General features: G+C 35.8%; 1 long non-coding RNA gene across 1 annotated transcript in view; it reads left to right on the plus strand.

The window, feature by feature from the left end:
* Nucleotides 1–5,982, plus strand: part of LOC309863080 — a 35,726-nt gene extending 29,744 nt beyond the window's left edge. The window contains exons 2-3 of the long non-coding RNA XR_014310884.1: nt 3,626–3,703; nt 5,846–5,982. This is a non-coding gene — a long non-coding RNA (uncharacterized lncRNA). The remainder of the gene's footprint in view (nt 1–3,625; nt 3,704–5,845) is intronic.
* Nucleotides 5,983–14,048: the final 8,066 nt, after the last annotated feature.

Consider the following 14,048-nt stretch of genomic DNA (forward strand, 5'->3'; position numbering starts at 1 on the left):
TCACTTTTATTAATTTTTTTAGAGAATCAGCTCATGGTTTCATTGATTTGTTTTATTGTTTTTTTTAGTTCCCATGTTATTTATTTCTTCTCTGATTTTTATTATTTCTTTCCTTCTGCTGGCTTTAGGCTATGTTTGTTATAACATTTTAATTGAGATCTGCATGGCAGTAATGAACCAGCCACACAAATATCCATAGCATTTTATGTAGAAGAAATCACTAGTACAAAAGTGTAAGAAAGAACAGTTTGGTATATTTGAGGAACAGAAAGAAGGCCAGTGTGCCTGAAGTGTCCTCTGTGAAAGGGAGACTAGATGGAGATGAGGCCAGAGCTAGACAGGTCCAGATTATGTAGAACCTCATAGGCAGTCATGGTAAGGAATTGGATTTTATTCCAATTGCAAACAGTGAGAAAGGTTGAAGCAGGGAACCAATGTGGAGAGAGGGGAACCCTCCTACACTGTTGGTGGGAATGCAAGCTGGTGCAGCCACTCTGGAAAACAGCATGGAGGTTCCTCAAAATGTTGAAAATAGAACTGCCCTATGACCCAGCAATTGCACTACTGGGTATTTACCCTAAAGATACAAACGTAGTGATCCAAAGGGGCACGTGCACCCGAATGTTTATAGCAGCAATGTCCACAATAGCCAAACTATGGAAAGAACCTAGATGTCCATCAACAGATGAATGGATCAAGAAGATGTGGTATATATACACAATGGAATACTATGCAGCCATCAAAAGAAATGAAATCTTGCCATTTGCAATGACGTGGATGGAACTAGAGGGTATCATGCTTAGCGAAATAAGTCAAGCGGAGAAAGACAACTATCATACGATCTCCCTGATATGAGGAAGTGGAGATGCAACAGGGGGGGTTTAGGGGGTAGGAGAAGAATAAATGAAACAAGATGGGATTGGGAGGGAGACAAACCATAAGTGACTCTTAATCTCACAAAACAAACTGAGGGTTGCTGGGGGAGGGGGGTTGGGGAAAAGGGGGTGGGGTTATGGACATTGGGGAGGGTATGTGCTTTGGTGAGTGCTGTGAAGTGTGTAAACCTGGCAATTCACATACCTGTACCCCGGGGGATAAAAATATATTATATGTTTATAAAAAATAAAAATTACTAAAAAAAAAGATTATTCTGGATCTTGTGTGGAAGATAGATTGTAGGGAGTTAAGAGGGGAGGGCCAGTTGTATCTCATAGTAGCAATCCATGTGAGAGAAGGTAGTGTCTGGACCATGGTGATGGTGTAGATAAAGATAAATGGATGCATTCAGGATATATCTGGTAATAAAGTCAACCTGCTAATGGCCTAGATGTCAGTTGAGAAAAGAGAGGAATCAAGAAAAGAATCTGAGGTTTTTGACAACTTGGTAGATGGCATGATAATAGATGGTAGATATCATTATTTCTTTGCATGGTTGGTGTCTTCACCAGGCTAAGAGCTTGCTGATGTCGTTAAAAATATCCTATTCATTCTTGAATTTCAAGAACCTAGCAAATACTGAATTAGTGTGGACAAAAGTATAAGTGATAATCCTAGGGGATAAATAAGAGAACATGAAAAGACATGTAACTTGGAACAATTAGAAAATACTGCTTCTTTTGATGGCTGGGGAGGGTATGTGCTTTGGTGAGTGCTGTGAAGTGTGTAAACCTGGTGATTCACAGACCTGTACCCCTGGGGATAAAAATATATGTTTATAAAAAATAAAAATTAAAAAAAAAAAAGAAAAAAAAAAGAAAATGCTGCTTCTTCTTTTAAGATTATTTATTTATTTTAGAGAGAGATCGTTTGAGTGAGTGCAGGGGGAGGGGCAGAGGGAGACAAAGAATCCTCATTTGTGGAGCATAAGGAATAACACGGAGGACATAGGGAGATGAAGAGAAGTGAGTTGGGGGAAATCGGAGGGGTAGACAAACCATGAGAGACTGTGGATCCTGAGAAACAAACTGAGGGTTTTGGAGGGGGGTTTGTGGGAGGTTGGGTGAGTCTGGTGGTGATTATTAAGGAGGGTACATATTGCATGGAGCACTGGGTGTGGTGCATAAACAATGAATTCTGGAACATTGAAAAGAAATATAAAAAAAAAAAAGAAAAATAGAGTACTGATACAAGGTACCATGTGGATGAACTTTGAAAACACTCTGCTAAATAAAGTAAGCCAGACAAGGTAAAAAAAAAAAAGAAAGAATCCTCAAGCAGACTCCACTCTTTGGATGGAGCCCAATGCAGGCTTGATCCCAGGACGCAGAGATCGTGATCTGAGCCAAAATCATGAGTCGGCTACTTAACTGACGGAGTCTCCAGGCGCCCACAGAAAATGCTTCTAAGAAAGAACATTTGTATTGACTCATGAAGGAAAGCAGGGGTTGGGAAGAGGGTGGATTTGTAATTAAACAGAAAAATACTCTGTTATAGTGTCTAAACATAAATGAACCACTTTGTTTTACAAAATCAAGTCCCTCGTTAATACTCACTTAAGTCATGCTGTCTTGAAACAAAGGGTGACACTGGTCAAACTTCCTGTATCCCATGAGGCCAAATGAGGTGGTAGTATGTACCTACAGTCTTAATATTTGGAATGAGCTTTGTTAAATCTGGGCAGCTTTTCTTTGATCAGAAAAGTGGTGATTGTTAGGACAAATGCTTGATTTATTGTGTAGATTTATATACGTGTTCTTATTTCTATTTAAGTAATTTTTATCAACAGTGTTTACCTTAGATTGTATGTTTTTAAAAGCCAGATATGATATTAGTTTTTTCTTAGAATACCTAGTACAGTGTACCGTGTGTATTTAGATGCTAAATAAATTTGCTTTTGTAGTGATATTTTCCTGTCTGTAGAGAGTCTGTTTTCTAATGTTGGATTGAGATAGCTTTCTCCCCACCCCAGATTTTTATTTATAAAAATTAAAAACCTATAGAACAATTGGAATGATAATGCAGTAGATGTACATAACACCACATTTAGATTTACCAATTTTTTATTTTTTGGAACATGTGTTTTATCTCTCTGTGCATACGCTCACATAATAAATGCATATGAAAGTAAGTTACAGACATTTAAACCCCAAATACTACAGCATGAGTCTTTAAGGTGTTAACAAAGACATTCTCTAAGCTTAAAACATTGTTAAACTGAAAAAATTGAACTTAAACTCAGTAATAGTAGTTTAATATAGACTCTGTATTCAAATTTATTCAATTTTAACATTTTTTATGACCTTTGATTTATTTATATTTTTAGATAAAAAAACCAGTCAGTGACTATACACTGCATCCAAATGATAGATTTCTTTTATCGTGGTATGCATTGTGTCTTGAATCTATTGTGTATCTTGTTTGCTTTTATGGAGTTGTTTGCATTATTTAAAGGTAACATATTTTGACTCTTTCAGGAAAAGTGCATGACGTTTATTAACTATAAAATAAAATAGGTTGCTTTTCCAGCTGCTGCATAGCCCTGAAGGTTAACTATGAAAATGACTTTTCCAGTAACTGAGTGAGCTGAACTATTGCTTTTAAAAACTCTTTTCAGTGCTTCTTTTCCAGCCTTTGAACTTTTCACTAAGCATTAGTCATTTTTAATAAAAATACATTTTGTTTATAGGTCTTAATAGCATTTTGTCTTCATAAAAATATGGAAAACTTCACCAGATTCAATCCATTGCAGCTTAAAAAATAAAAGGTAAGTTTTGAAATGAAACACTAAACTACCTGCCCCCCAAGTTAATAAATTACATAATGATTAAATTCTCTCTGACTGACTTCGGACTTTTTAATTTTAAAAACTGATGCCAGGGAAGAAATGTTGAAATACTATTAAAAACATCAGATTTACTGAAAAGCACACCAATTATGCTACTCTAAGTACCATGGTGACATTAACCAAACATTTTCTCTATCAATATAGAAAATTTGGAGTTCTTTATTCTTTGCAGTGGCTTATTCTCATTCATTACTGCAGATAAAGCAGTATTATCCAATGTTACCTCCCCAAAGGCAACTTTTATTTTGATTATTTCATCGTCTCCAAATGTGTAGTTTATTGTTTATGGTTACAGTATGAATGAGAGATGGGAATGTTAGGTCACTAGTGGCTACAAAGTATTCATATCTTGATATTATTTATTAGTTTAGTAAAAAATTTTGACATCATTTGAGCCAAATTGGAAATGGTTATTAGCTCTTTTCTCTCTTCCTCACCTCCATTTTTTTTTTCTTTCCAAGTTTTCCAGTGATCTTTGAGGCTGTATATATATATATTTTCAACATTTTTCTTACTGTTTTTTTTTTCTGTAAAATATATTTTAAATGTATTTTCTGTGAGTCATATACTTAAAAAATACATATGTACGTATAAAAACGTACAAAGTTGTAAATTTATCCTTGTCTTTCAGCTCATCTCCAGGCCATTTTACTGTTTGTATTCAAGGAAAATTTCCCTTCTCAGGTCTTTTAAGGTGTGTCACCCTCTTTTAGGCTTTCCTTCTCTTTCAGAATCATTTATGGAGATATTATTGAAATTTATCTCAAGCTCTGTTGTGTTGATTGAAATTGCTCATATGTTGAAAAATCTTTGGCTAATGAAAACAATTCTATTCCATTTCTTCAGCTTAGTGGGCCTGGCTGTCCTTGAGGTCTCCAATTCTTGTCTTCATGCCACTTTAATCCTGTGCTGGTGTGATTATACTCTAGACTCTAGACCTCATCATTCATTATAAGTAGACTTCCATCTCCAAAATTCGTGGAATTGATATCTTGTTTATTGCCCATTCTACCAAGCCTGGGTTGTAGTCTCAATGAAACACTCAATTACTCAACCCCTTTAACGCCTCTTTATTCAATTTCTTCTGCTCAGCATCTAATCCTGTGGAGTCATGCCTACACTTTCTTGAAAGCCATGTTTCTATCAGTCTGCAGACTTATCCATTAGGTTACCCTGACAGTAACTCAAATTTAGTGTGTCCAGATATAACTCATTATTAATTATCCCAAATGAGAATGGGAACTGTGTTTATTTTGTTTACAGCTTTGTTCTCCATGCCAGTAAATACTGTGCATGAAATAAATTTTTGTTGGATGATGGAGCAAATGAGTTCTGTTTTCCTCAACTATCTGGCAGCTTTCCCTAACATCCTTTTTCTTCTTGACATTATCATTTAAAAAAAAAATTTAAAATTTTTAAATAAACATATAATGTATTGTTAGCCGCAGGGGTACATCTGTGAATCTCCAGGTTTACACACTTCACGGCACTCACCATAGCACATAACCTCCCCAATGTCAATGATCCTACCACCCTTTCCCTACTCCCTTCTCCGTGGCCACCTTCAGTTTGTTTTGTGACATTAAGAGTTGACATTATCACTTAACTGGCAGAGAGGCCATCAAAATCTTTTGTGTTTCAGGGTCTTAGGTCCAGTTAAGAGGATGAAACTTAGAAATATGCTTCAAAAAAGGGAGGAGGTAGAAGATTGGCTTGTGTTGAGATGGATAGGATAGTTCTCTAATCCTGGACGGATATGGGTTATTTGGGGGAATTTCCTCAAGGTTGGGAAAAGGGACAGTATTTTGGGAAGTGTTCTTCATGAGGCAGATATGTGTGTCCATTCTCATGCCAACCCTAAAGAGATGGAAGGGGGTGTGTGTGTATGTGTGTGATTGAACATAGGAGTCTTGGCCTTTAGCTTTTTTTCTCTCTATGGTCTTGTAGCTGCAGTAGTGAATTACCACCAATATGGCACAGAAACATATTTTGATGATGGAATATATGCAGTTTTATATTATAATTTCATTAGGTAAAAATAATTTTCATTTTTTCCCACAGATTTTATGATGAAAATCAATGAAAATTCAATTGAGGAGATACTCTATAATTTTGAATAATTCCTCTATTAATGTGCATATAGGTTACTTCCATCTTTTCCTATTTTAAAATTAAACTGTAATGAATGTCTTAATATATAATGTTTTTCTTCTTATGGCTTATTTTTCAGTACTTATATAACCATACGTCCCTAAAAAAACCATGATTAACAATTGCACCAAAAAGAATAAAATATCTAGGAATAAACTTAACCAAAGAGGTGAAAGACCTATACTCTGGAAAAGTTATAAAACACTGATGGAAGAAATTGAAGATGACACAAATAAATGGAAAGATAGTCCATGCTCATAGGTTGGAAGAATTGATATTGTTAAGGTCTCCATACTATCCAAAGCAGTCTACAGATTCAGTGCAATCCCTATGAAAATATCAACAACATTTTGCACAACAGTAGAATAAATAATACTAAAATTTGTATGGACCCACAGAAGAACCTGAGTAGCCAAAGGAATCCTGAGAAGGAACAAAGCTGGAGGTATCACAATACTAGATTTCAAAATATACTACAAAGCTGTAATACTCAAAACATTATGGTACTGGCACAAAAATAGACACATAGATCAGTGGAGCAGAATAGAAAACCCAGAGATAAACTCATAATTGTATGGTTAATTAATATGACAAGGGAGGCAAGAATTCACAATGGAGAAAAGACTTTATTTTTAATTTATTTTTTCCCCACTTCCTTAAATGGTGTGGGGAAAGCTGGAGAGCTGTATGTAAAAAAATGAAACTGGACCACTTTCTAACATCTGCCCCCCCCCCGCCAAAAAAATTCAAAATGGGTAAAAGACCTAAATGTAAGACATGAAACCATAAAAATCCTAGAAGAGAAGACAGGCAATAATTTCTCTTAACATTGACCATCACAGCATTTTTCTAGATATGTCTTAAGGCAGGGGAAATAAAAGCAAATATAAACTGTTGGGACTATACCTAATTAAAAAACATTTGCACAGTAAAGGAAACCAACAAAACAAAAAGACAACATACTGAATGGGAGAAGAGATTTGTAAATAATGTATCTAGTAAGCGGTTAATATCCAAAATACATAAAGAACTTATACAACTCAGCACCAAAAAGCCAAAAAATCCAATTAAAAAATGGGTTTAGGACCTGAAAAGGTGTTTTTCCAGACATGCAGATTGCCAACAGTTACATGGAAAGATGCTCAAGAATGTAAAATGTAAAAAATTGTAAAAACCATGATGAGCCTCTACCTTACACCAGTTAGAATGGCTAAAATCAAAAAGACAAGAAACAACGTGTTGGCAAGTATGTGGAGAAAAAGGAACCCTCATGCACTGTTGGTGGGAGTGTAAATTAGTACAGCCACTATGGAAAACAATGTAGGGGGTTCCTCAAAAAATTAAAAATAGAAATAGTATATGATTTAGTAATTTTACAGTTGGGTATTTATCCAAAGAAAGTGAAAATACTACTTCAAAAAGATATATCCACCCCTATGTTTATTGCAGCATTTTTTAAAATAGCCAAGACATGGAAGCAACTAAGTGTCCATCAATAGACAAGTGGTTTAGGAAAATGTGGTATATATACCATGCAATATTATACAGCCATATAAAAGGAAGGGATTATGTCATATGAGAAAACATGATGGACCTAGAGAGTATTAACACTAAGTGAAATAAGTGAGGCTGAGAAAGATAGCTACCATACAATTCCATTTATGAGGGGAATCTAAAAAAAATCCAAATGAATAAACAAAAAGCAGAATCAGAGCTATAAATACAGAGAACAAACTGATGGTTGCTGGAGTTGGACAGTTGGGCAAAATGGGTGAATGGGAGAGGGAAATACAGCCTTCTAGTCATGGAATGAATGTCAGTGGAATAAAAGGCACAGCATAAAGAATACAGTCAGTGATATTGTAATAGCCTTGTAATGGAACAGATGATTGCTACATTTGTGGTGAACATAGAAATGTATAAACTTGTCAAATCACAGAGTTGTACACCTAAAATTAATGTAACATTGTTTATCAACAGTATTCAAATAAAAAGTTTTACGTCTGAATCATTTTCTCTTTTCCTAAGAAATTTCTGTTTGTGTCATGGTGTCACTGCTTAGAAAGGTTAATGTTCCTTCTTCCAAGTCTTTTATATTCTGAAATGCTTTTTTAATAGCTTCTAACTGTGGATTCAATAATTTAAAATTTTTAGATCTTTATTTGAATACTGATGTTGAATCAGGAGTCAGATATAACCCATTAGCATCAGCCTTATTTTTTGTTTTGGATAGCTATTTATTTTTTCTCTGGAGATCCAAATATTTCTTGTTAATTGTAATGTTTAATCAAATGATTATCATAGTCTTAACTTTTCACTAAATATGAAATCTCATGTATGAGGTAGATGGCAAATCCTACAATATTATGTTTGACTTATTAAAAAAACTAAATAAGGGGCACCTGAGTGGCTCAGTGGGTAAAGCCTTTGCCTTTGGCTCAGGTCTTGATCTTGGGGTCCTGGGATCGAGCCCCACATTGGGCTCTCTGCTTAGCGGGAACCTGCTTCCTCCCTTTCTCTGCCTGCCTCTCTGCCTACTTGTGATCTCTCTCTCTGTTAAATAAATAAATAAATAAAATATTAAAAAATCTAAATAAAAATCTGATTAAAATTGATTCAGATAGAAACGAGCTAGTTTGAGAACTTAAATTAGGAAAATAGGAATTATCTAAAAGGTATGGAAACTGAATAAGACTGGATGGAAGGGAGAAGTGGGACTCAGGACTGTTGAGTGTAGTATTTGAGGAGCATTTTCTACCTATAAATACCTATATCCCCCTCTTCAGCACCTGTCTGTACTTCTGTTATCCATACCATTGGATAACAGATATTAAATTTTGTATAACTGATTTCTGTGCTATGCTCTGAGAATATTAGTATCTGACAAGATGTTAATATGTATGTGATGAAACAATTTTGTGGTAAAAAATGTTTGGGAAAAGTTACAGCATTGATAGTAAACTTTTTAAGTGAAATTAATAATTTCTTTCAAGGTGTAGGTGCTAAATATATCCATCTGAGCTGCTAAAACATTTTCAACATATTTAGAATGAAAAGAAAATCTATTACAGAGCTCTATCATTTTCTTAACTCTTTCACTGTTAGATACCATCTTGGTATTTGGCAGAAGTATTATTGTTCTTCTTTTTCAGTGTTTGTAGAGTGCAATTTTAGCAGTTCCTGAGGGAAATATAATTTATTGAGGCAGTTTATATTTTTAAAATGCAGTAACTTGTTATGTCAGAAGCTGCTTTGAAGTGCCAGAAGAAAATATTTCCTCTTTGCCTTTCTTCCTTCGTAATTGCCATAAACAATGCAAGTTGTATACATAAACTGTACAATTATTTACTTTTAATGTTTGATTGAATGGCTTTTAAAAAGTCAGACGTAGTGCCAGATAGTAAAATGTTTATTTATTTATTTTTGTTTGAATCAAGGGAGTGGGAGACGACAGTGCTGACCTGGTGTAAAAGAGCCTTGTCTGGGGAAGGACAGGAAAAGCAGCAGCCATGTTAACACTACTTCCACTGCTCCCCACACCCTTTGACTAGTAAAATCTTTGATGGTTTAGAAAGGAATTCTGCCTCAAATGCTTTTTTGAAATTTGTTGAGTGATAAGTAGATAAATAAAAAATAAGTTAATAAGAACTGTATGTTTATATCTTCCTTGAATTAAATTCTTTGTGACTTAGATAGGCACATACACATTTTGAAACCAATAAACAGCCTTTTTCTGAAGATTGAGACTATATTATTTGATGGTTTTATTGTTATATTATTATGTTATATTATTTAAGTTATCTGTGTATCTGGGAATAAATATTATCCTTGTCTTAGCATTATTTAAAAGTTTCTATTCTCTCAACTTTTAGTTTTGACTTTGGAATCGTTATATTGACCTATGAAGTCCATAAAAAATAGTTATAATAGTTATTTTAGTTGATATTTAGGGGTAAAACTTTTATTTATAATGCCTTTATCTTCCTCTTGAATATGAGAGTGTTTTTTTTTCTGTTTTTAAGATTTTATTTATTTATCAGAGAGAGAGAGAGGGAGAGAACAAGCACAGGCAGACAGAATGGCAGGCAGAGGCAGAGGGAGATGCAGGCTCCCCGCCGAGCAAGGAGCCCGATGTGGGACTCGATCCCAGGACGCTGGGATCATGACCTGAGCCGAAGGCAGCTGCTTAACCAACTGAGCCACCCAGGCATCCCAATATGAGAGTGTATTTTTAAACAATGAGGACACCTCAAGGTTGTAGAACCATCGATGTTTTTACATGACCTGATAGTAGAGCCAGGCTTCATTAGAAGTGGGGATTCTGTAGTTGTTACCCCTCCACATTTATAACATAAACAAACATGAAAAGATAAAACAAGAGGTGAGAAAAATTTCACTGTGGACCTAATGACTCTCACAAGGTCTTTTGGGAAATATTTGTATTTACATATAAGATAAATTTTCTATATGTTACTTGAAATACTTATGTTAATGTATTTCATGTTAACAAAATTAATATCTCTATATTAAAATACATATATATGTTTATATATGTATTCATATATAGATATATAAATATAAATAATAGATAAAATTCAAAACATAAATAATACACAGCTCTCTATGTATTTCTATGTATTTGTGCTTATACATTTATATACATTATATATAATATATATATATTTATATTTTGAGGATGTTTCATATGATAGTCTAGCAAGTCCTTAAAAAAAATAAAGAAAATACATTCTTGGCTGATTTATGTAATGTGCCTAGAAGTTTGAGGGAGGTAATAATGCTTTATTAATTTTTTTAGGAGTATAGAAATAAGTTCTTAAAAGATGAGTGGTTTAGTGAACAGATCTTCCCAGTAAGATATTTTACTTCTTTCCTCTGCTGGCCCAAGTCTTGTTGCATTAGTATTCTCTACAAGTCAGGGTGTTGGGGGTGGGTGCATGGTAGTGGGCTTAATTGTGTTAGTGACAGAAGGCATTATAAAGCTGAGGGGGGTCCCTTGGCACATGAGAAGGAAGGAGAGTAAAAAGAGTAAGTCAGTGATTTGGGCAGTTTATTAACATTACCTTTTTGTGGACAAGATCCTTCACCCTGTCATGGGGCATGGAACTGGCAGCTGGAGTGTTGTCTCTGACCCCTGAAAGCCAGGCAAATGAGGCTGTTGAAGGATGGGGTTGACTGTGCTCCAGCTGTCACATGCCCTGAATAAAAGTCACAAAGAGACTCATACACATCGCTGAGCAGGATTGCAATGAGGAGCTAGGGGATTTTAACTGCTGGTTTGTTCACTGTTTCCAAAGGACGAATTTTTAAGAAGCACTTAAGGACCATAGTGATAGAAATAATTAGTATTTAAAAATTACTAAGAAGACTGCTTGAAAAGGTGTTGGATAGGAGTTTTCTTTTAAAGGCGTGGCCATTAGCCATCAGCTAAGGTTGAAACCCAAAGCTATCAAAGTTTTGCTTTTCCCAGATAGATCTTTGGCTGTGGATTGATTGGCATTAGCTCCATCCCCAGGGCACCTCTTCAGGGCTGGATGTTCTGTTATACAGTTGCTGTGCCTGGTCTAGAAAGGATACAAGACAGCAACTCAGGCTGCTTGGCTAGGTATTCCCTGGTGATACCGGAGTAAGAGCTGCGTGAATGGTTGGTTGCTGAGATACGTTCAGGAACTGCTCTCTCTCCTTTCCGTTTGGATCCAGGCCTCTGGATGGAAGATAAAGAATTATGTCAGATTTTTCTTAGTGGTAGTGAAACAACCCAATTTAGTTGTCTTCTAAATCTGCTTCAGTTGACGTGAACCTCTAGGGTCAAAAAAGAAAAAGAAATGCCTTGAAATATGAAAGTGATAGAAGGAAACACCCTATTTATCTTTCCTATTTCTTCTTAAGACATAAATTCTTTGGAAGTTAAACGTTTGGGTGCTTAACATTTAGCAGGGCAACTCTGATTTTCCTCGAACACTTCTACTCCAGTCTGTCAAAGGTCCAATTCCCTCAAGAGTTTCTCATCAACATCTTCAAATACCTACTGAGTGTTTCTATATGATGGTGCTTTCATGAAGCTTCTAACAGGTCATCTGAAGCATCTGGTAGTTTGTAGTCCTTTTAGGGAATTTTGGGATGATTTAATATTTGAAGAGTAACCCTTTTATGGGAATTTCATATCACTTAAAAAAAAGATTTATTTATTTATTCTAGAGATAAGGAGAGAAAGAGAGTGAGTACAGGGAGGGGCAGAGGGAGACAGAGAGAAAAAACCCTCACTGAGCTCAGAGCCAGATGTGGGGCTCAATGATCTAAAGACCTTGAGATCAAGACATGAGCTGGAATGAAGAATCCAGCGTCTAACTAACTTTGCCTGCTAGGAGCCCTTATCACTTTTGAGGCTTTCCTTGTTTGCTAATTCAAGTCAGCAGTATTAACTAAGCACATACAGTGTGAACTGCATGATATGTGGACCTCAAGGAATTTATGGGATTACATGGATTTAGCATATTAAGCAATTAGAGAACATTACAAGACAATATAAACTTAAGGAGTTGTATGGCATAAGTTTTTTTTTTTTTTTTTTTTTTTGATTTGTTTTGTTTTTTAAGGGAGAGAGAGAGGAGAGTGCAGGGGAAGATGGAGAGGGAGAATCCCAAGCAGACTCCTCTGCCAAACACAGAGCCCGAGGCACTGCTCCATCTCATAACCCTAAATCATGACCTGGGCTGCAATCAAAAGTCAGATGCTTTACCAACTGAGCCACCCAGGCACTCTGTGCTACAAGCTCTTAAGTGCAGGATGGTTCAGCATAACTGAGAGAAAACCCTGAGTCCACCACCCTGAAAAAATCACAAGCTCTCTAATCCTCATGTATCTAATAGGGATACTATTTACTATCTCTAAAATTGTTATAAGGATTAAATAACACATTATTGGCCCTCTGTACATGTCAGATCCATGTCAGATGGGGAAGACTTAAAGGAGATAGGGAAAATGTGACTTGGAAAATGAAGGATGGGGGAGGCGTGATTAGCAGAGGGGTGATGAGTATATTTGTAAGGAGGTGGGAAGGGAAGGTGATTTCAAATAGATGAAATGATTTAGATGTGAATGTAGGACTGACTGGAATGACAGGTTGTGTGGAGAAGTAGCGAGATAAACAAGAGTGACTTGCACCACCAGCTAAGAAGTTTGATTAGATCCAGCAAATAATTGAATGCTGTATGAATAGAAGTGGTGTTTTGGAAAGATTTTTGCAGTGTGTAAAATGGATAGAGCAGCGCTATCAGGAAGGTACTACTATTATCTCCAGTTTTCAGGGTGGAAATAGAAGTTTTAAAAAAACTTCACATGTGTATTTACTGTGTGAAAATAACAACAGCAGTGGCAATGTTAATGGCAATCAAAATGAAAGAAAAAATTAGTTCATGATCTAGCCATCGAAACAATTTGGACTGTTTTCATTTTCTCATATTAATTGGTTTTAGTGTGTCTTCCAAGGAATGCAGAAAGTGTTATGAATATTATTTGAGTTAATTTTTGTCAGTGCTTTATTTTTTATTTTGATTTTTTTAAGATTTTATTTATTTATTTGCAAGAGAAAGAGAGATCACAAGTAGGCAGTGAGGCAGGCAGAGGCGGAGGGGGAACCAGGCTCCCTGCTGAGCAGAGAACCCGATGAGATGTGGGACTTGGTTCTGGACCCTGAGATCATGACCTGAGTGAAGGCAGAGGCTTAACCCACTGAGCCACCCAGGCACCCTTGTCAGTGCTTTAAATAGTACTGGCACATAGTAAGCACACACTTACATGTTGGCTGTTATTTTTACCTTAATACAGACTAAGAAATTATAGAGTAGACAAACAGTTCATGTTAACAGACAGTTTAAGGGCATTTTTTCAGGTAAATTTTGCGACCATCATATTTTCACTCATAACTTCATAATGGTTCCTTGTGTAAACTAAACGCAAAGAGAAGTCCCAGTCCTTAACAGAAAGGGGAATGACTGATGTCCAACTATCTGATCTGCTATTTAAAGCTAAATTCTTTGGTGGCCTGCCAGAGGTTTGCTCTCATTAACCTGAAAACAGTGGGAGAGAAAGAACA

This window comes from Mustela nivalis, assembly GCF_964662115.1.
Source record: "Mustela nivalis genome assembly, chromosome: 4".
NCBI lineage: Eukaryota > Metazoa > Chordata > Mammalia > Carnivora > Mustelidae > Mustela > Mustela nivalis.